General features: G+C 39.2%; 1 protein-coding gene across 4 annotated transcripts in view; it reads right to left on the reverse strand.

Moving 5' to 3' along the window:
- LOC103153468 (neural cell adhesion molecule L1.1-like) overlaps positions 1-20883 on the reverse strand; it is a 47619-nt gene extending 26736 nt beyond the window's left edge. For 3 of the 4 annotated variants that reach the window (XM_016661962.1, XM_016661961.1, XM_016661959.1), the window contains exon 1: positions 16749-16968. The gene's annotated coding sequence lies outside the window, so the exon portion shown is untranslated. Of the gene's footprint in view, positions 1-16748; positions 16969-20697 lie in introns of those variants that run through there. The other variant, XM_016661960.1, reaches the window with a different exon arrangement.
- Positions 20884-23040: the final 2157 nt, after the last annotated feature.

Consider the following 23040-nt stretch of genomic DNA (forward strand, 5'->3'; position numbering starts at 1 on the left):
GATGGATGGATGGAGGATGGAGGGAGAGATGGATGAATGGATGGAGAGATGGATGGATGGAGGGAGAGATGGATGAATGGATGGAGAGATGGATGGATGGAGAGAAGGATGAATGGATGGAGAGATGGATGGATGGAGAGATGGATGGATGGAGGGATGGATGAATGGATGGAGAGATGGATGGATGGAGAGATGGATGAATGGATGGAGAGATGGATGGATGGAGGATGGAGGGGTTCTGTCTGCTTTGTTCTGGGCGCTGACAGGAGGTGATAAGAAACATTAATTTCTTCCTTTTATATAAACTTCATCACATCAAATCTGCTTATTTCTTCTCATTTTTGTCTCTTTTTTGGAGGAATTTCTCTTTACACCTTATGAATTATTCAAAAATGTTGGTTTAAGAAAACCTGCCTGACATCTTACTGTTCAGTTTTACACTCAACTCTATCTGAAACCTACGGAAGCCCATTTCTGCCATAAAAGAAAAAATAAAGCCCAACAGGAAGTCATAATTACAAGTGTTAATTACAAGAACAAAAGTCATAATTTTGACTTTTTATCTCAGCTCCAACATAAAATCACGTTTCTCTAAGGAAGCTTGCCGCAGTTTCTCAAAATGATAAGTTTGAATCTCATTATTGTGACTTTTACAGCAGAAATGATGAATTCCTCCTCCTAATTATTTCTTCTATGACAGAATTGGACTTCCATAGTCCAATTGACCTCTAACCTTTTAAACAGTTTTGGGACCAAGAACAGTAACTTGTCTTTCTGTGGTCAAGTGGAGGAGATTCTGACCCAATAACCAACATATTTTAGCGACCCGGTCACTTGGTTCCTGTAAGGCGTGGGATCATGCAGTGACTCAGAAATATGATGCAGTTTTTCATCAGATGGCTGCAGTCAGAGATGCTTTAATAATCAGAGAGAGAAACAAAACATGGACAGAAAGATGTCTGAGTAGAGGAACCCCACAAGTTGCTCCCTAAAAGTTTCCTGTAAATTCCAGGAAAATTAAACTTGTATCATTTATCACCAGCAAAAAAAGAGAGAAAGGAAAAAATAATCCCATTTCTGCCCAACAGGAAGTCTAATTATGAGTTTTAAATTAATAACTGCGAGAATAATTGGCAAACTTCTGAGAATAAAAGTCATAATTACAACTTTCAAAGTCATTATGAGATTCAAAGTTATGAGATAATTTTTTTTAACTTTATACAAAAAGCACCAGTTTGTATAAACGCTTAGAAAAAAGGAGCTTGGTTATTTTTACGGAGGCCATCTTGCTTTAGATTAGGACATTTAGTGAAAAACCGGTCGCCTTCCCCAGATTTATTGAGATGATGTCACAGGAAGTGAACCGCAGCGTTCAGGTTCAGAGTGTTTCTGTTATGTTCTGAGTTTTCTGTGCAGTTATGTTGAGGTTTTCTGTGTTTAGTCCTGTTCCTGTCCTGTCCTCCCTGTTGATTGCTTCCCAGGTGCGTCTAGTTACCTGATTACCCTCCCAGTGTATTTAGTCCCACCTGTTGTCTGTGTTCCTTGTCTAATGTCAGTTTTGTGCTGGCCAGTTGAACTGGATAGTCCTGGTATTCAGTGTCATCAGTTGCTACCGGTAATTAGCTGTATGCTAACCTCTCTGCCGTGCTGCCTGTCGTCCTGGACTGTTTTGAGCTTCTTTCATTAAATCACATCATTTTCACTACAACCTGGGTTCAGCCTGCGTCTCTCCTCACCACCTCAAACCCACTTCATGACAGTTTCTGCTTTGGTTTTACACCTGGAGGTCCTGAAATATGAAGATGAAAGGTCGGAGGTCGTGATTGGACGTGTCGTATCGTATCAGTCTCTAAGTGCTCTTTGGCTCAGGACTTCTGAGGCACACATGGTGTTGGAGGCGGTGGCAGCTGGCCTGTGGACCCCCTGGGGGCTCATTATTATGCAACCTGTGCCCAGCACACATCACTCTCTCTCCAACTCGCATCCATCTTCATGACGACTGTAATTTATGCCCAGTCATTAGAGGAGATGCTTCATATTTTCTGAAGGGGTTGCATTAGGAGGTGGTGGCAGCTGCTAACTGTGGAGAAACCCTGATGCTAGCTTAGAGCTGATGCTAGCTTAGAGCTAACTGGGCTAACTAAGCAGCAGATTACTGTGATGCTTAAACAGCTCCAGGTTTTACTCCATCGAGTGTTTCCGATCCGTTCCAGTGGATCAGAGGCTTTAGACGGCGGAGCAGATGGGTCCAATCAGCCGCTAGTCCCAGCGGAGGCTGGAGGAAGAGGGCAGGAAGGGAGGCGGCGGGGGCAATCTAATCAGGGACCAGGGGGCAGAACGGGGTGCAGGTGCAACCCAGCAAGAAATTAACTCACTGATAGATTCCCTTCTGCAGGAATAAAAATCGGTAAAGGTGGACGGAGAGATGAGGAGAAGGTGAGAAGGAAGAAAGATGAGGGTAATTATCAGACATAAAAGATGAAAAATAAAGACGTAGCCCTGCCTTCCCCCGTTTGACTGTCCATGTGGCGTAAATTCAACTGATTTCATTATTCATGAGTCTCTCTCTCTCTCTCTCACACACACACACACACACACACACACACGTAAGTGGTTGGTTTTTTCCTGATGATGAGGAACCAAAACTGACTGAATGAGAAACGATTTGTAGCCAGAAGTTTTAATTTTGTTTAATCAATCAAGTTTATTTGTATTTCACATTTCAGCGACACGGCCGTTCAAAGTGCTTCACATCTTAAAAACAAAGATAAAAACATCATACCGTCACCAGTTTGAGATCAAACATTACAATTTACCGAGTGACATCATCAAAATCATCAATATGTTGATCGATGTTCATGCTGTTGACTTAAATGGACTCATGGTTTTGGCTGTTTTGCAGTTTTCTGGAAGTTTATTCCACTTTAACTTCATGAACCTGTCCTGGAGAAGCAGCATTCAGCTTCTATGCACCACAAATCTGGAATAAACAGCCGAATCACTGAGTTCCTTTAAATCTAGTCTAAAAACTCACCTGTTTAGAGCTGATTTTGATTATTAATAAATGAAACATTGACCAACATATTGGATGTCTATTGATTATTTTGCTGATGCCACTCATCAAAATGTAATATTATGTTTTTAAAGCACTTTAAACTGCCATGTTGCCGAAATGTGCTATAAATATAAACTTGATTGATTGACTGGTGAACAAACTGGATTTAAAGAATAAGCTGAGCTCTGAGTCTGTTATTAACTCGTTAAATCCTGAAAGATGAACCATTGTAACAGTTAAACTGAGGTTTCTTCCAGCCAGTGAAGTTAGCATTTCCTCGGGCAGAGGTCCAAACAAATCAAGTGATTTCCTGGCAGTGAAGGAGAGCTCTGATCAGAAAGAGGGGCGCTGCCGTTAACGGGCGTGGCACCCGGTTGCTTCTGGCTGGGCGCGTTGGCAGAGGAAGCAGAGAGCAGATAGAAACCTCTTCCTCACAAGCCGAAATCAGCAGCAGATATTCTGGAGTCAGAACGGCAGCGAAACGTCACTTTGACCCCAATGTGTCCTTAGATTAGATCATTTATCTGTGGAACTAATGTTGGTAAGAGGGAGCCAGACTAAGATTTGTTGTTTTTTTATTATGAGAATAAAGTCTGAATATTAGCAGAATAGATTCATAATATTACCATAATTATGAGAAAAGAAGACGTTTGTCAGTGTGTGTGATTCTTTCTACACACCTGACTCATTTAATCAAAGTCCTGCTGCTGGTAATAATTTGATGCTGTCGTGTTAAAAATGACGCTCAACAAGCAGAGAAGCAGCATTCAGCTTCTATGCTCCATGAATCTGGAACAGACTGAGAAACAGCTGAAACACAGAGTTCCTCTAAATCATAGCTGTTTACAGTTTCTTTTGAACCAGAATAAATGCAACATTGATCAACATGTTTGATGTGAATCCATGTTTTTGGTGATAACACCTGATAAAATATGTTTGTTCGCAAACTGGTGACTGATGATGTTTTTGTGACTTTTTGTTGTTTTTATGATGTAAAACACTTTGAACTGCCTTGCTGCTGAAATGTGATATACAAATAAACTTGATTAATTGAAACTTGATTGAACATTTCTCATTTTAGTTTTTTGTTGTTCTCCATGAAGGAGTTCTCCTAAAATTACTTCTTCTGACTATTTCACTCAGCTGGTCTCATTCCCTGTGAAAGTCTAAACCTTTAGTTTATCCTGAAATCTAAAAAATAAATACAATTTATTTTGGTTTTGCCATAAAAATGTTTTACATAGTGTACATTTATAAGACAAGGGATAAGGAGGTTTTCTGGTTCTAGAAAATTTTTATTTTGTTGCAAAGGCTGAAAAAGTTTCCGACCTTTGACCCCAGACGTTCATCCAAAGAATGTACCATTATTGGGTTCTGTTGTTTTTTATAAATTTTTCTAACTCCATAAGCATCCATCAATTAATGTTGGTCTTGCTGTCAGTGGTGTGCAGCGTTGATGGGCTTATCTCCTGCACACAGTCACACCTGGGGCCATTTAGAGGCTTTCAGTAGGAAAACCTGAACCACGCATGCATGACGGGAACATGCAAACCCCCAGCATAAAACCCGACCGAGGAACTTCTTACTTGAGGAAACGCCACCCAACATGCAGCCGACTGTTTTTTCTGCTCATAATCTCTGTCACCACATTGGATTATTAATCCCAGCCTTCACCAGAGGCAGAAATGAGGTTTCCTTTCCACTACTTGGTGAAAAACAGAGACACGGGAAACGTTATGTGTGTCAAACAAACTAAAAAAGATTTAATTGGTGTTTGCCAGCAAAAAAAACTGAAGAAATCTTCTGGTTTCTCCACATTTTACACTCTTAAATGAGGAAAATCCTTCCAACAAATGAGCTTTTGATGCGTTCTGTTGGGAAAACACCAAGAATCCTGGGTGGGCGTTTTAAGATCCAACATGGCCGCCGTGAAGTGGCAGATAAACCATTTATTTGAACTGCAGACTGCCTGTATCTCTTTAAAACACATAGTTGGCTCACAGTTTTCTCTGATTAAGTATAGCTGAATTTCTGTGAAAATGTGAGAACAGATTAACACGTTTAAATGTCTCCTGATAAATAAAACGGTGGGGTGTTTTTGATGTTTTCTTGGCTGTGGATCAGGGGTGGAGGGGCTGAGTTTCAGCTAATTGATCTCCAACCTGCCAGACGTCAAAGTGTCCTTGGGTAAGACGAGGAACCCCCACACTGCCCTCGATATGCTAATTGCTGTGCAACGGGGTGTGCATTGTGTGAGTCTGTGTGCAAATGGGTTAATAATAGAGCGCCTGATAACAGCTCAATCTGTCTGCAAAAACAGGAAATAAAACGAGTTCATTTATCAACAAGAACAGCTCCAACAGATAAACTCTTTCCTGCCAGGAAACATGCAAACCTCTTCTGGTAAACAGTTTCACAATATGGTCCCATAAACAAAAAAAAGCTTTCAGAAATCACTATAGATGATCATAAATTTAATGTTTAAATCTCAAATAAAATGTCTTTAAGACGAGCTGAAGCGTGGCTCACTGTTTGCTTGGTGGGTTGACTTCAACCCCCTCCGACTCTTAGGGTGTTTATTTAAAGGGTCGATCTGACCTTGATGATATGTGCTCTGTTAGACCTGAATGTGTCTTTAAGAGAAAATGGTTTTAATGGAGGAATTATTTATTGGTGAAAGCCTCTACATTTCTAATTAAAGATGAAGAAGAACAGAATAACCAATAAACAATATAGAAAGGTAAAGGCAGAAGCCAAAAACAAAAAGTTAGTCAAAAAGTGAAAAATTACTAAATTGTGTATAACAATATTAACACTAACTTGAACAGGTTAGGTTAGTCCCATGGTAAATACCAAACATGTTTGTTATATTTTTTTAGATAATGAGATTTCAGTTTGTTCAGTTCTGTCTATTCTGAGCTGTTTAGGGTCTCCTGTCACTTTAAATCCAATTAAGCCACTGCTGGCCACGCCCCCTAACTCAACGTTTACACTCGCAAGTGAAAATGGCTGCAAAAAGATGTGCAATTACACAACCATTCATATTTGAAAAGCGGAAGTGGAGCCTCCTGCACAACCAACAAAAATGCAGCAAGTGGTTTCTGGATGGCAAGTCAACAACAAAGCACTTGTTTTTTCCAGCAGCCATTGTAGAGCGCATACAGTGGTTAAACTAGCTGACCAAACGTGCTGGAGCTCAGCTTAGGGGTTACTAGGTAACAGCCAGAGTTCCGCTGGGGTTGTTAGGTAACAGGCAGAGTTTTGGTGGGGTCGCTAGGTAACAGGCTTTTGGTGGGGTCACCAGGTAACAGGCTTTTGGTGGGGTCACCAGGTAACAGGCTTTTGGTGGGGTCACCAGGTAACAGGCAGAGTTTTGGTGGGGTTGCCAGGTAACAGGCAGAATTCTGCTGGGGTTGCTAGGTAACAGGCAGAGTTTTGGTGGGGTCACTAGGTAACAGGCAATGCCTGCAGATTTGTGACGTTACATTTCGGAGGTTTTTGAAACAGCTCATCTTCAAGACACCAAAAAACATTCATTTATTGCCAAGAACCAGATGGGTAATTTGTTTAAGTGCTTGGCTGTTTTTAGAAGCCATAGAAACTCAAATGGAAGAACAAAAACATGCAAAATGTAGATTTTGCATATGTTCCCTTTCAAAACATTCTTCCTGTGTCTCTCTTATGTTGCGTTTTTGTGACATTTACAAACTGAAATCTAGAATAAACTCATTTCAGCGCCCAGAACGTTTCTTTTCTCATTCAAATTAGGCATTACACTGAAGCACTTCTGGGTTACCACCCCCCTTACATGACCGCCCACACACACACACACACACACACACACACACACACACACACGCACTTCTCGTAGACACAAAGCCACTTGCCCGTGTGTCTCTGTAATTTCCTGTCTCCAACACGACAAACAAAGCAATTGCAGAGGAATGCATAAATCTGTCATTAGTGAAGGCACGCTGCTGTCTGAACAGCGACCCACTCCAGCTGGGGTCCATTAGATTTAGCCGAGGGGCGAGAGGTTCCAGCTGAGAGCGGGGCGAACCCTCAGGGCGCAGAGACACGTCAAGCAAACATTTCACTCCCATCGTTATTCCGGATTAGTCAAAAATACAAAAGTTAATTTTTATTAGTTAAGAATTAAGGTAAAAGTATAATCTTCCTATGAACTACAACAATCTGCTTTCACCTGTTTCCACAACAACATATTTGGGCCACTGTAAGTAGAAAAAAAAGTAGTAAATTTCTGCCAAAAAACTCAGAGACTTAGAGACTAGTCTCGGAAATTGTCTGGAAAAAAAAACTCAGAAAATTTCCATGTTTTTTTCCAGAAAATTTCTGAGAATAATTTAAAAACAGTTTTTTTGTGTGTGAATTTTCTCACCATGGCCTTAAGGCGCCTTCGTATGTCATGATTATAAGATGACCCTTTTAAAATCATACCTCGGGTTCATCAGTCCTCTGACTGACCCAGTGGCTGCGGGGTTTCTCTGGACTCTGGTGCTTCTTGAGGTCTGAAGGACACAGACTAAAGAGGAAGTACGCTTCATCTGCCAGGCAGACTAAAACCCCAACACCTGAGGAGGAGCGCAACGCTATCTTTTCATATTTTCTCACAGCAGTGGAGCTTGAGAGCGGATGTGATCTTTGCAGGACTAGATACTGAATGCAGATATCATCTGGTTTTGGTACCACATAGTGCATCTTCCTGCTGAGAATTTTTAATTTGAAAGCAGGATTTCATCCCTCTGCTCTCAAAACTTCTGCTCTCTTTCCAATATCCTCCTCAGGTTTCTCCCAGCACAGATCAAATCGAACCGCTCACAAACCTTTCTGCTCACTTGCAAAAAGCCCTGATGGCAAAAGACGCCGCTGTTGCTCATTAATATTCATAAGCACGCTAGTTGCCCGGATGTTCGGACAAACAAAACACAACAGAGAGAAATCTGAACAAAGATGAAGATGAAGACGTCTCGGGAGCTTTGTTTCAATATTCTTTGATACAGAAGCTGGAGAAACTTAAACGATGGTTGAAATGCAGAGGACTCAAAGTGAGCGGAAACAAGGCAGCAACGGTTGAAAGGTGGGTTTGTTTTCTGGCTACGGACAGCGTGGCAGCTACAGGGAGGCCGAGTACCCAAACGCTGGACTCAAGTACTTCAACATATTTTTACTCAAGTAAAAGTAAAAAGTAGCATCCAAGAAATTACTAGAGTAAGGAGGTATTTGTTATAAAGTCTATTCAAGCACTGAATAATTGATCAAATTATCAATCTTTTAATATTTAACAATTAGTTCCTACCCAACTCTGCTTGTTAGTAGTAAAATGGCAGCACTTTCTAAATTTAGCAGTTTGTCATCTGCAATCTCTGCTCTTGCTGTACCATCGCCTAGCAACCGTTCCAGCCAATAGAATGGCGGTGTTCCTCTGGGTGCGCTTGATAATAACTCCTGGGTGTGCCTGTGTGGCTACCACAGATAGCTGTAGCTCCTCCTCTTTGGTTTTCTGCTTCTTCCTGCGCGTTACGGCTGTCAGGAAGTCATGACATGTTTACAAAAGAGAAATCGTTTGATTTCCAAATGAGCTTATTGACACTTAAAGAGGTTTTGGCCAAATCGCCTGCGATCGTTTGTCGTAAACACAAAACTGATAGCACATCTGTGTTCTCTGTAGTCAGTATCTGCTAAACCAACCTTAAATGCCTGCTCTTCGTTTTACTGAAACTGTTTTAGACCCATTTCAAGTCGATGATGTTGCCAATTGAAATAGATCTGATTTTTTTACTACTTTTAAATATTTTGGTTAAATAAAATAAGCAGGTTGCTTTCAAGCTGTAAGTTCTCGACTTTTGGCAGTAAAATTCCTCTATACATGTTTAGCGAATTAGCTTTGTTCAGGCTCCACTTTCTGTGTTACATTTTTCATTCCCCACAGTGTTGGTCTGCAGTTTTTTCCTGAATAATCCTTTATTTTACTCTTTTTTGCTTTGTCAGCACACACCAAAATAACCCAGAAAAAACTCTGCTTTCTGTCCACTGATCTTCCTGCAGAGAATTTCTGGTGGAACAAAGATAAAGCTATATAGATCACTTATGTTTGTAACTTATCGCACAAATATCTAATCTATTTGTAATGACAGGCAGAGTTAAGAAAGGTTTTATTGATCGATCAGAATCGGTCTGGTTCTCCATCCAGGTTTTATATTTAAAGCCAAATCACAACAGAAATATTTGACATAAATTCACTGCTATTCCCTCATGGGAGGTCTTGTTTCTTTTATTTAGAAAACCTTTTTCTTCATTTCCTGTGAAGCTTTAGGGCTCGTCAATGAGTCAGAGGGGAAAGACGTAAATTTGCTCAGTGAAATATGTGTTGATGTCCCTCCCATCACTTTCTGTCGCTCCCCATCGCCATGGTAACCTCCAGCGCCACACGGCCGGGTATCCGTCCCCATCCCCCGTCCCTCCCTCTGTCCTCCCTTCCCCCTCTCTGTCTCACCACACCTCATCTCCAGAGCCACTCCCAGCATCCACTTGACTCACCTCCAAACACACACACACACACACACACACGCACGCACACACACACACACACACACGCACACACACACACACACTCCTCCCGTCTTCATGTTCTCCTCTCTGCAGCACGTAGAGCCACAGACTTTTTAAATCCAGTCCAATCATAGAAAGGAAATCTACTCGCCTTCCGTCTGTAGCAAAAGCTACAAACCAAATGCATTAATTATGAGACGTCTGGAGAATTATTGTCTAAGTCTTTAGGGGTTTATTTTGTTTTAGGGTAAAACAGAGACAGCTGAAGTTTAGCTTCCAGTGCCAAACCTGAAAGTGAGTAGAAACAGGAACATGCAGACAAATAACCACAATCACAAACATTTAAGGCAACAGGAAGAGGTGAAATAATCTACTTCATGATTTTTATCGTCCATGAAAGCCTCATTTTTCTCTCTATAACCTACTCTAGCGATCTGAATAAGTTTAGACTGTCAGGGAAAATGCCAGGGATTTTTAAAGTGAAGATCTGTGAAGTTATTCAAGACGTTATGTTGTAAATCTGTCTTTGTGTCGTAGCTTAAAGAGGCAGTGTTGAGTTATCCAGGCACATAATGCCATTTTATAGCATAATCCAGTAACTATGTTTCCTTCACTTGTTATAAAAGAAACTTGATTTCATAATTCAACACCTGAAAAGTAACACTGTCTCTTAAGAAGCTCCTGCTCCATTAACCTTTTAACATGCTTTTAAATCATTTCTCAGCGTTTCACCGAGAAGTCGCTCCTATAATGAGCTCTGCAGATGTTCCACCAGCTGTTTGCTCCTTCAGACTAGCCAGCACCAATTAGCAGAGTGAGGACTCGTGGGGGATGAAGTTCTGAGGAGCAGCTGACGGCACATAAACGCTTCTCCTGAAACGGAGAGTTGCTTCTTCGCCATTAGCACATTTAGCAGAGAGTGCATGAGATTGACTGACAGCGATAAGCCCCGCCTCCTGGCTCTGATGGCTATTTGCCAACCTTACCTCTGTAATGATTCAGGTTTATTCCTCCCCTCGGAAGCAACTTGACATAATCTAAAGGTTTTGATGGCTGGAAGCGTCAGCCTTCAGTTTGTATCAGCAGCAGCTCTCCATAAAGTCACAGACGGGCAAACTGACAGACAGTCAGCTCCTGGTTTCTAGAGGAAATGTTGCAACATTGTCCAAAAAATGTATGCCTTTCAGGCCCAGTGTGCAGTTCTTTGTGACTCTGTGGAAAACATCACCAAGCTCATCGTTTTCCCAAAACCCAACGCCGCTCATTCCAACATGTTCGTGTAAAACACAGGAAATAATTGTGCAGTATTTGGCCGGCAGTCAGATGAGTGATGATGAAACAGTTAGCCGGAGCGCAGACCAACACAGCGGCCTCTGTTTTTATGGTCACATGATAATAATAAAAAAATCAGAAGTCACATATTTGTTACTCGCAGGATGAGTGTTTCTCTTTGTTCTGCTGCTTCTCTTCAGCGAATCCGTTTAAGTCACTAAAGTTAGATTAGCTGCTTCTGACCAGATTAAGGTCTCAAACTCAGATAAGCTGCTTAAAACAGTCTCTAATGTGAGCTAATGTTCAGTCCGACAAACCAACCAACACACACACGCACACACACACACACACGCGCACACACACACACGCACGCACACGCACGCACGCACGCACACACACACACACACACACACACACTCCCAGAGGAAGGAAGAAAAATTAAGCAGGGCACGCCTTAATTTCATTAATACAACAACCTCGTCTTAATGGGCACAAGTGGAAAAAAACAGAGCAAAGAAGAAAGCAGAACAACGGATGAGAGAAAGGGATGATGGATAAGCAATCCAGAGGATTAATTTAGCTAATCTCATTTAGTCAAGCAGACCTCCATCTAACCCTCATTTCTGATAAAAAAAACCTTTCAGTCTGGCTCTGAAACGCTAAAGACTCACTTTGTAAAAGGACAAGAGGCCATTCTTTCCTTTATGTAGAACAGAACCTGGAAGCAGAAACTGAAAAAATGACACCAGAAAGTCAGAGAGCTATCAGAAAATCTTTTTTGTGAGGTGAAGGTTAATGCTTCCAGTAAAGTTTTCCAATTATTCAAACACTTTAAATAAGTGGAACCGCCGTAGTTTCTGGGTTTAGCGACCAGAACCGGCAGGAATAGCATCTAAAAACATCATAACTTCATATTTTAACAGTTCAAGCACTAGATAGGGAGAACCCCTGCAGTGACGGGCTGCTGCATCCTACATGCACAACGGAGCGTAAGCACAGATCCTTCCTGCCAGCAGCTGTTAGACTTTATAACCATCACTTCTCCCAACAGACGTAGGAACTCTTTACACTCCTGCTGGCATCTGCACAGCTTTTTACGCATTTTAAGCAACATTTCTGTTCATATCTGCACACCTCTTTTTATTGTCACTTACTGTAAATATTTAGTTCTTTTTAAGGCACAAATACACAGGTACATTTCGGAAATCTTTTACAAATCTTTTCAGCTGCATAATCCTAATATAGTAATAAAGTCGCTGAGTTGGCAACAGTGGAATGATTATTATTAACTGTTAACATGCAGACATGACCTGCTGGGTGGATGTGGAGGCTGATTTTTAGACCTTTTCTTCACATGGACGTACCGGCCGAGCACCGGTCTCCCAAACGTAAGGCTGATTTATGAGCGAACTCTTAGCTTCGGCTTTCTTGTGTTGCGTCGCCAGCCTGTTTGTGCACGAGGTTGAAATTTCACATGCACAAACTTTGCCAGTCGCTTGGCTGGAGGAGGAAAATGATTTTTGCCGTAAGAATAGCTGGAAATGAACGAAGAGGGAGCGATTTTGAGCTGTTCACACCTGCTGTTGGCGATGCATCCTTGTTTCCAAAACCTGTGGAAACGAGTGTAGACTCTCAGCAAAACAGCAAAGTTTGAAGGCATCCGAACCGAATTAGTCCAAGAATAAAAGTTCAAACAGCCGGAGGTTCAATGAGCTTGAGTTTTTTAACTGCTAGTTTGGCTTTATGTTGATGTTATGTAGATGTAGAGGCTAGCTCTGTCAAAATGAACAATAAATCAATTAATGGCATAATAAAATAAAAGAATCTAATAATTTCCATTTGAATGATTTATCGTTTTTACTGGATGATAAAACTCTTCAGTCTGATGCTTTGGTCTCATCTGGCCTTTTCTGTGAAAGACAATTTTGTTTACACAGACTTTATAATTAATTTATTTACATTTCTGTTATTTGTTTTGGACATTTAAATGTCTTCCAGTTCCAGTGTTAAAGGTTCATTAGAAAATAAAGCTTACTGAGAATATGTGACCATTATATTACTTGAAAATGATCTCGAAACAACAATATTATTGTTTATTGCAATACTGTTGGGGACAATTTATCGCCCAGTAAAATGTGTAATTGTGGTAGGTCTAATTGCAGCTTTAGTTTATTTTCATGTAGCTTTGATGAAAACATATGAACCGATTTTTACATTTCAGATCCAGTTGAGAGTTTGAGTCGAGACAGAACCGATATTTCTCAGTTTGTGGTTATTGGTGGAAACAGAAGCGGAGCTCAGGAATCACCAGAACGTTTTTCTGGAACCTAAAGTTCATCTCATAAAGGAGAAATATACCGTATTTTCCGGACTATAGAGCGCACCTCACTATAAGCCGCACCTACAAAGCTTTTTCAAAAACTGGAAACGTCCATAAGCCGCTGGTATCTGGAGATCTGGCAGATCTGGCAGTACAGGCTGCCGATCTGCACTGCTAGATCGGCAGCCTTCAACTTGAAAGCGGCATCATCTTCATGATGTTTCCATGACGAGGGGCTATGAGTTTGAAAACATTTCTCCGTCATGCCTGCTGCTAGCATGTGCTTGTTCTAAATGAAAATTAGCACTTCTTTGATTTCCAATTTTTACTTCTAATGATTCACCTCCTGCTAAAGCGCCCCCTGGTGGTTGAAGAAAAATCCACAGAAAAACCGCAAGGGGCTGCAAGCTACATGGTTCAAAACATGGGAAAAAAGTAGCGGCTTATAGTCCGAAAAATACGGTAATTAAAAATAAACATTTTTCAACTAAATTCACAGCCACAAATTAACTATAACAACGATTTTCAATGAGAAACTGAATATGCATGATGGAACAGTTAGACATTTTGCAATTAAATCTTTACTTCAAACAAGTAAAAAACAAAACAAGAATGTAAATATATTTATATGTCATAAAGATATATATATGTATATGTAAAAACTTTAAAAACCAGATGAAAAGGATTAGGAAGAAGTCCAAGATTATTATATCTGATTGTCTCATGCAAATATATCACACATTATTCATATTAAACATTAAGTTTTGCTTGTAATATTCATGTAATAATAAAATCTAGTCTGAGACTTCATTGAAAATTGCAAACATCATAAACAGATATGGGCGAAAATCCCAACATGTTATGAGTAAAAATAATTAGGGAATAAAAATCTCCTGAAACCAAGATGGCTGCTTTAAGCTCAGCGACGCAGAGTGTGTTTGGGATTACAAAGAAAAAACAGAAAAAACGTCTCCATGTTATCGAAGTTTGGTTCCTTATGAATAAGTTTTGCTCAGTAATTTAATTAATCGCCTTGGCAGCAACGGTGAGGTCATTCAGCGCCGTCGGTTATGAAACAAACAGAAGATCTGTCAAACATCATCCAGTTAGTGTAAAGACTGGATCATTCAAATCAAACTGAAGCTTTAAAAGACGTCTCCGTACTTTTACTGGCATCCAGCAGGAGATGTTCAGCTTTCTTCTTCATCTTGTTTTATTTTTTATCTTCCTAATTGAAACTCTGCCATATATCTGAGTGGTTATGCTTCTATTGTGAAAGACTTTAATAGCGCTCTAATGGATTATTGACTGGGGGGAAAAAGAAGCCACCTGGAAGACGATAAAGAATATTTTATTTTATTGTATGGCAAATTAAGACCGAAGTATTTAAACATATGGATTACTTTCATTTTGGCTTCCTCTAATGACAAGATTTAAATGGGAGATAAAATAAAATGAACTCAACGAGACGAGAGAGAGACTGAACGTAAACCTTCAAACATAACAGAAACTCAGTGATGTCAACATTCAGTCATATTCAATAAATTAGAATACGCATTCTGATTAAAAGTTAAATAACCTAAAAGCAAGTATAAAAGAGTCTTCATTTCTCTATTAAAATGTTTTATCTGAAATAGGGATTTCAGACGTTGGCTGCATTCCCACCAGGCCCATTTAGTCCGACTCCAGTCCATTTGTTTAGAAAGTCTGGTTCGGTTGGTGAGGTGTGAACGCTAAGCTAACTCTGGTTCTGTTTGAATGTGAACGCCAAGCGGACCGGAGACCGCTTCAAAAGCAGGAAGTGGACTACAGCGCAGGGAACTCTGGGTAAATACAACCAAACCAAACGTGCTAGCCTAGCGCTAGCAGCAGAAATGGCTCCTGGTCTTTAGCCAAACACTAAAGAGAAATCCTCCAATAGCTAAAATCTGACGCCTCCATCTTGTTCCCATCTGGTGAAGAAGGAAGTTGCTCTCAGTGTCTTCAGAGGTTTTTGTGTCGCTTCCTTCAGTGGCTCTTGGTGCAGCGCCCCCACAGGCCAGGAGGGGAACAGGTCACTCAAAGGGTTTGGCTGGTTTGACTCAGCGCATTGTGAAAGTTGATAGCATCTCAGCAGACCCCACACATGCTGGACATGAACTGTTTAGACCTCTACCTTCAGGTTGGCACTAGAGAAACAGGTTTTCCCCCCAGACTGTCTCTCTGATTGACACTAATCAGGAGATACTCGGAGCCCAGATCAATATAACGCATGTTAGCACTGATTCAACCTCGTCTTCTCTTTTTAAAAAAAAGAAAAAAAAAAAAGGAAAAACCTGTATAAACGTATGGCAACAAACCAACAACAGGTAGCTGGATGTGGAGTTTATCTGCATTCATTTTGCCTTCAGTTCATGTTAGAAAAACAAACCCAACAAATAACTGGAAGGTGCTGTGCTGAGCATTAATTATTCATCTGAACTCTTCTGGTTTCTGCAGTGATTGTACGCTATTTTTATTTTCTCTAATCTAATCCTAAATCCTTAGTTGCTGGTGTTGCGAGCAGTCTGATTGCCTCTGTGCCTGAAGGAGGCGTCGACCTTTTAACCTCTGGTTCATAATCCTGATTGACTGTAGCTGCTCGTTTCCGTTTCTGGATGATATCCAAAAACTTCTAAACAGAAATACTAAGTTTCTGGAACGGCATTCCTAAAGCTCTGACCTCAACTCTTTTAAAAAGTAATGGACTTAAAACCAGGGTCTGTTGAAGGAAACAATTTAATTTATGAACTCCAACAACTCTGCCAAAAAAAAAAAAAAAAAAGGTCAATAGTTTCTCAGAATTAAGGCAGACGTGGTGCAACTCAGTGATTTAAGTAATGCCGCAGCTGACTGTGGAGAAAAAGAGGGACTAAAATAAATCATTTTAATTTATAAATAAACTTCTGACAGCAGAATGTCTAATGTCTTGATTTGAAAAGTCTAACCAGATCAGAAACAGATTATTCTTCATAGAAGGTAATCTGGAATAGTTAGGAAGCTACACACGTGTAAATAATTTATCACAAATTCTGCTATAGTGCATTATTTCATTCAATATTAATAAAAACAAGCGCCTGCAGATGATGGCCGATGTCAGAGTGGGGAAGGAGGAACTCCTCCCTGAAGGCTGGTCCAGTCCAGTTTCTGAGCCACCTCCTGACCACAGGTGACAGCAAAGCAGAAACGTGAATGAACCAGAGAAAAACCAAACGCCTCCCCGACTGGTTTCATTTTTCTTGGCCAGACTGCCACTCCTACCTCGATCCACATGGGGATTTCATAAAGCAGACACACACACTTTGGGTCAAATTTAAATCAATGTACCTCCTAGGTTCTGCAGTCCAGATTAAGGCGTCCAGGACTCGTTTCAGTGTTTCACAGACCAACTCAGAGACATTTCAGCTTTCCGTACCTGCGGCTGTGTTACGTAAGAGACGGTTGAGCCTCCAGCTGACACACAAACACACTGACACCAGACACACACAGCGGCCTGCGAAGCCTTTGTTTTACCTCTGCAGGTGTTTCCCCGTCTTCCCGTCTTTTATCCCTCTGTTTTATCCCTTCGTTTTCTCCTCCTCACATTCCTGTCTCCATCTCCGCTTCTCCTTTATCTCAGCATCTTTTCACTTCTGTCTCCTGGCTCGTTCCCTTTCTCCACTCTTTTCTTGCTTTGAATCTGCAGTGGATCATAAAACACACCCTTCAGAGCTCCGTCTCCAAACCCCCCCGTTGCTCCGCTCCCGGCTCTCTGATTGGCTCATCCGCACCGATGACATCAGCCTCCTCCATCGCAGCCTCCCTCTCTCTCCATCTATTCCCTCGGTACTTCGAGCCCCTCCCTTCTTCTTTACATCCATCTCTCTTGGTCCCATATTCTGCTTTTCATTTTTACTGGTGGTGAACTGGTCAGATTGTTGGAACACGGCTCTGTTGTTCTTCAAAATGCTGCTACATCACATCTCTGTGTGCAGGGATGAAAATTATTTCAGTAATCAGTTGATTCAGATTTACCTAATCTTTAAGTATTAACTGATTTTATGACAAAATTTGAAGTTTTATCCCTATTGTCTAAAAATGATAATGTTGTTTTGAAACCATTTTCAAATAATATAATGTAATAATTACATAATGATAATGCAAGAACACATTCTCAAAGATCAATAAACTTTAATTTCTGATGAATAATTAGCACTGGAACTGGAAAGTATTTTAAATATCTTAAATAAATAAATAAAACTACAGAAACAACAAATAAAATGAATTATCAATCAATCAATCACATTTTATTTGTATAGCACATTTCAGCAGCAAGGCATTTCAAAGTGCTTTACATAATTAAAATAAAAACAGCATGTGAGAAAGAGATTTAAAAAACATAATTAAAATGTAAACAGTGAGAAAGAGAAATAAAAAACTGTAGAACTTTAGTTGAGACGCCGTCAACTGGGACTCCAACCCTTTGGACTTCAGTCAAAACGCCGTTTGACAAGGAATTCAGTCAAAATTATGAAGTCTCTGTAAGCAAAACTGTCCTTTCAAAAAGGGCTGGTTGAAACAAAAGCACCAGACTGAAGACTTTTATCATCCAGATTTTAAAAAAGAGAAAAATGATAAATCATGCAAATGGAAACTATTGAGTTCGTTTTAATTCATCATGCGATTATCTGATTTATTGTGACAGGCCTCCACATATATTTATGTTAAAAAAACGTTAATTAAAAATGTTTTTTTAACGTTTTTCAACTCCAAGCACTTTAATTAGTAACTTCACATTAATTTTCATTCAGACAATTTGCCTTTTATCTATCGAAATTAAAAGCTAGCTATCAAGTTTTTAATTTTGCTTAATAAATGTAGTAAATTGTATTTTTTGATATGGAAATTTTCATATCAAGAATAATGTTATTTTTATGCACACTAATTTCACTAATTTTACTACTTAAATATGGAAATATAAAAATGTAAATTTTGTCTAAATATTTTTTACTATGTTTTATTATGTTTTCATCCATATTTAATGTTTAAACTGCTCTTTGACAGTGAGATTTTCCCCTTTTAAAGATTTTCATACAATCACTGCTCAGGTTTTCTGAATATTATGTATATATTTTTGATTGATTTATGATTTTATTAATTTACCACCTAATCTTTTGCTAAGGCTAAAGTCTAATCCTGTAAAATCTTTGGAATTTTTTTATTTTTGAATCCATAGTTTAATTGCTGAATGTTTATAAATCAAATAAAGTTTTTTTTGTCTTCTGTCAGCTTGTTTCCCGTTGCTGCACTTTTCTGTTAAACCACTAAACTTTAATCTGCTCCTGCCATTATTCTGACATGTTTTCTACATAAAACACAGAAGACAAATTAAAATACACTTATGTGACCACTAGAAGGCGCTACCACTCACAGTTTTAACATGACTGAATACGGGTGAATTTATTTGACTTTTAGTGGTGTTGTGGGCTTCATTCACCCTTTCTGCCATAAAAAAAGGTGAGCATCGCCATAGCAACCATTGCTCGTTACTTAATGAAGTCCATCTTCCAGTTACTTACCAGTTCTTGATAAAGCTAACAGAGGAACCATGGTTTAACTTGCAGCAACTACGTTTGCACCATTAAGAAAATCCAGAAATTTTCTTGATAAATTTTGAGATTTAGTATTTTAAGAGTTGTTTTTCTGTTTTTAAAGTGATTATTGCAAAGTCCCGTAACGCCTCTCGGGAATAGACAATGGATGGGTAATTGCTTGTGTGTATTTATTATTTAATAAAATCCACAGCATCACAGTCATAAAATAATTTAGTCTCGTATCTAGTTTGTGTTGCTGGTTGTTCAAGGATTTTTGAAATTTGAGAAGAGGATTACCTAAGATATGAAACAATGAATATATGGTGTATTATATATTATTTTATTTCAGATTATCAGAGTCATTGTCATAAATGTTTTAGCCCTGCTGTGGTGAGTGGAACCATATTGGTTTTTTGTTTGTTTGTTTTTGTTTCGTTTCACTTCCTGGTTTTATTGCCGCTCTGTTTTCAGTCATTTTGGCAGACATTTTTATCCTGACAGCTTTCTGAAGCTGGGTGCAATATGGCGACCCATTTGTGCCCTTTTTGTCAAACACGTTGGGAGCCGTATGATAATCGTTGTGAATGCCCCCCGCGGTTGGATGTGGCTCGTTTGATAAAGGATGTGGCAACCCCATGTGGTGCCGCTGATCTCGCTCAGCTAGAGCATATGTTGGGCCGTGTGTCTGAGGAAAAACACTAAGAAACGTCTCTGCAGCATCAACCAAAGAACAGACAGGAGATTGCTTTTAAAACAGACAGGATAACCCAACATGGTTGGAGGAAAACTTTATGAGGCAGTGTAGCCCATCTGGGATTATATCCACAGCAGCAGTATACAATTTGGCACTAAAAGAACAAAAAATTATTTTTTTGCTTGTTAACAAAGAAACTCATGTCGTTTAAAAACTGTTTATTTTTTAAAGTGGAGCTAAATCCAATGTGAAAACAGTTTTACATCAAATATTTGGGGAATCAAACAAATTTACACAAAAATACAATTTGCAAATAAAACTTAAAAACAGCATGCTTAGCGACCAATTTAGACAGTTTATTTGCAAAAAAAGAGGTTTAGTTACTCTTTAAATGGTGCTAGATTTGTAAGGAAATTGGTGGAAATGTGGGTTGAGTCCGTTAAAAACACAAAGCGATAAAAAGATTCTGCATCAATTCCAAGTCATCATGCACTCTTTGGGAACAAACATCGGCCAAACACCAACCAAGAAACACGGTTAGCACGTTTTCATAAAAAGACTTCTGGCACACACTGGACACAATATATGTCAAACCAAAATGGGAAATATAACAAATAACAGGGAAAGGTCTGTATTATCACAATCCAATCAACCACTAATTCTGCAAAATAACTTAACTAGAAATTAATAATGGGGTAGCTCTACATGTTTAAGCTTCTCTGCATATCTTAAAGTATAAATAAAAACTATAAAATTGACTTATTTTGCCATTTGCTCAGGTGCATTTTCAGGGCGAAAAAAACTATTTTAGCCATCAATTGGCTATATTGTTATTATCTGAAGCAAGTGTTAAAATAAACTTATGCCAACGACTAAGATATTTTTAATTACAAGAATAAAGCCATAATATTATAAAGTCATACTATTACTACAATAAAGACGCGAAATTACGCAAAAGAGTCGTTTTAATGAGAGCAATGCTTCGATAAGAGCTGACGTGACAGACTTGTAAAAATTTATTTTTAAAATTACTAATAACAACTTCATTCTCCTAATTTACAGCCTTACTCTACTGATATTATGATTGTATTCTCATAACAAGTTTTATCCTATCCTTTTTATTCTCGGAAAAAAAAGAAACCTTAGCGTGGCCCTAACACACCGTCATAAAAACGATGCCGTTATATTAACCTACCGTCTCCTGCCGTTAAGGTTCAGCTCCTCCGTTAAGACGGTGTGTTGTCTTGAATGGTAAAAAACGTCTGTCTCTGAATTCCGGTGTCTTATCAATCTGATATCTCTCCATTATTACCTGCAGCTAGGCTAACCAACGGAGGGTGAGCTAGCATAGGGCTAACAAACGGCTAACCAACGTTCACTGAACGGACGTTTAATGGCGTCTCATTTTACGTCGGCCGAACGTTGTCGGCAAACGTTCTTGGCAACGTCCAGTGCTAGCTAGGTCATTACAGTCTGTTTCGATGAGTTTATTCTAGTTTTTCTTTCAGTTTTCATATTTGACCCATCTGAAATCCTCTTCTTTGCTGCCTGGTCGAATAGTTTAACGTCCTTTCTGTCTTTATTGCTCAGTTTGTTCAGTCTGCGGCCAGGTTCAGTTAAGTCTTGGGTTGGACTGTTAACATTTAAATTGCTACTCTTATGGCTTTTCAGGAAAACAAAGCAGGTTATTGCCGTATCCTGATTATATCCTCTTCTTTTTTCCCATGTTCTGATCTTCTGCTTTGCAAATTGAGTTTGTTTCTAAGCAGCTATCTGGTCCATTATCTCCTCCACATCAAGTGGGTGGTTTTTCTCCTCCATACATTTCCTCCATCCTTCTTCACTAAAGCTTTAATTCAGTTAACCTCAGTGTGTGTGTTTCTGTGGATGTGTGTGTGCAGGAGAGAGGGGATGGTTAAAACACAACAATCAATAAAATAGATGCTGATCATGGTTTGTGTCCTTGTCTCATGTCTGCCATTGTCTAGGACATGTCATCAATACTCTGAGACGTCTGTAGGGATGCTGTTTACTAGAACCATGACTCAGTCTTCTTGACTGGAATACAAAACATCTAGCAACACACACATACACACACTCTGATAACTTGTTGATCAATAACAACCTGTCATACCTTCACCTCTTCAATCTCAGATTATAAGGACAGCAGAGAAGAAACAAAGGATAAGTATTTTAGCAAGACTTGAAATGTCATTCCTACAGAAATGTCTTGCATATTTTTATTTTTTATTTTTGGTAGACAATGAATTTGCTTTTGGTACTACAAGTGATTTTAGGTTTGTATATTGGACTTATAGAAGCCCAATATACAAACATTTTTTAAGGTTTAATTATCTACAATTAAACCTTAGATTTAGACCAGTTTACAGTCTAAACCAGGAGTCCTCCAGGCCCCAAACAGCATTAACTTCTGGGCAGCGACCCACTTTACTGCTTCAAAATATGTAAAGAATTATACTTTGGAATGTTTTTTATTTGATAGTCCTTAATTATTACATTTATTTATGTCAATCAGAAACATGTAATGCATTATTTTAACTTATATAAATATATTACATACATACATACATACATACATACATACATACATACATACATACATACATATATTTTTAATTGAAAAACAGAAAGCAAAACTTAAGAATAAAAAGGGGTTTCAATTTTTTATTTTTATTTTTTTCTCATTTTCTCTCCAGCTTTGAGGCCCCTCTGGCGCCCCTTGGTGGCTCTCCAGGGGATCGCAGCCCCAACACTGATGTAAACTACGGTGGCTATAATTATTTAATGTCGCAATTAAATTAGATTATCATTTCCCTCTGCAGCCTGGTGTTGCTCACCTCCCGGAACCATCTTGCTGCTGTTGGGAGACAAAATGCTGATAAATTGGAATATTTTTATAGTTTCTATTGCAGAAGAAAAATATACTGTCCTACTCCTGCTCAGCTAAGTAAAATGTCTAAACGTCTAAGCAAAATTCTACCTGCAGGGATGTATTGAATGTTTTATAATTTCACAATATTTGAAGTTAAATTGAAGATGACAGAGAAGTTACTAAAGCGCTATCTGTGTGTTACCCACAAGAGGGCGCTCTAATATAGAAAATAATACGTTTCTATGTTCTGTGGAGTAATTTAACTTCCTTACAAGAACTGCTCAGAGTTTATAAGTTTTTAAGATTCACATCAGAAGCAAACTGAGAAATGTAACATTGGTTTGTTTCTTTTTTTGTTGTTGTTGTTGCCTTGGTAAGGTGCGGTTTCGAGGGAGAACTTGACCTTACTATCTGTATGTTTTGGAGAATTTGGTTGTAGCTGATTCATCACTAAAATAAAGAGAAAAGAAGAAATTAAAAGAGATGTGCAGTAAGGATCAGAGGAAACAGTTTTATAGTGAGTAATCAATTATTATGACAATCGTTTAATCAATTAAAAATAGTTTGCAGATTTTTCATGTAGCTACATATGTTAGCCTTCGTAGGGATTATCCGGACCGTTAGATGGAGAGCGGGTCAGAGGTC

The sequence above is a fragment of the Poecilia formosa genome, unplaced genomic scaffold (genome assembly GCF_000485575.1).
Source record: "Poecilia formosa unplaced genomic scaffold, Poecilia_formosa-5.1.2 Scaffold351, whole genome shotgun sequence".
Classification (NCBI taxonomy): Eukaryota; Metazoa; Chordata; class Actinopteri; order Cyprinodontiformes; family Poeciliidae; genus Poecilia; species Poecilia formosa.